Raw genomic sequence first — 1,238 nt, 5'->3', positions numbered from 1 at the left:
TTTATCTGAAATAGAAAATAAGAAACGATGAGCTTTAATATTAATGGGAATTTATTTCATGCAAAATAAAGAAGATTTATTTGGGAACAATTATTCCCAGATTTGTAGAAATAGAATGACAGATGTTACAAATTGGAAAAAGCTGTAATTGTTCCAGTTGGGATGAACATCTTGCTAAGGTTTAAGTTTTTGTTCCAAAGAATCCCAATGAAAATTGAAGAAAAGACATTATGCCACTGGCAGAAATGAACAACACATTTTATACAGTCCAACAAAACACCCAAGAGTTAGTTCAAAAATTTGTAACATTGAAATAACAAGGTTGACAGGCGGCCAGTTATGTTACCAGGCTAGTTGTTTAACTGGGATAAAAGATTGAATTAGAATCTCTGATGGCTGGATTGATCAAATTTGCACTCAATGTTATATGCAGAAAAAGATTGATATAATATGTGGTGGCGCAATGATTAGAATGCAGTACTGCAGGCTACTTTTGCTGATCATCGGCTGCCAGCAGTTTGGCAGTTTGGGTCTTACTGGTTCAAGGTTGACTCAGCCTTCCATCCTTCCGAGGTCAATAAAATGAGGATCCAGATTGTTGGGGGCAATAGGCTGACTCTGTAAACTGCTTAGAGAGGGCTATAAAGCACTATGAAGCGGTATGTAAGTCTAAGTGCTATTGCTATTGCTACTGATAGTACATTTCTCTGGTGTTGGTTACCAGAATAAAAAATTCAGTCTCTATTACCGTGATGGCAAACCTATGGTGCACATGCCATATCTGTGGGCACGCAAGCTGTTGCCCTAGCTCAGCTCCAGCCCACATGCACGTGCCGGCCAGCTGATTTTTGGCGGGCCCTGCCCATGCTGCCCCACCCAGGAGTCGTCACGTGGCCCGTTTTGGATGCCAAGTAAGTACAGGGCTTGCGTGGAGGCTCTGGGAGGGCATTTTCGGCCTCCAGAGGGCCTCCGGGAGGGCAGGGGAGGCTGTTTTCACCTTCCCAAGGCTCCAGGAAATCCTCTGGAGCCTGGGGAGGGCAAAAAACAGGCCTACTGGGCCTACCAGAAGTCTGGAAACGGGCTGTTTCCAGCCTCCGGAGGCTTCAGGGAGGCCTGCTAGGCTCAAAAGCGGGTGCGGGGGGGGTTCATGTGTGGGGCACGGGGGGACATTGAATTATGGGTGTGGGCACGCACGTGCGTGACCCCCACCCGTACTCCCCCTGCTTTTGGTACACAAT

Source organism: Pantherophis guttatus, chromosome 1 (assembly GCF_059756535.1).
Source record: "Pantherophis guttatus breed Tessera chromosome 1, ASM5975653v1, whole genome shotgun sequence".
Taxonomy (NCBI): Eukaryota; Metazoa; Chordata; class Lepidosauria; order Squamata; family Colubridae; genus Pantherophis; species Pantherophis guttatus.
Note: the sequence above shows the minus strand (reverse complement) of the source record.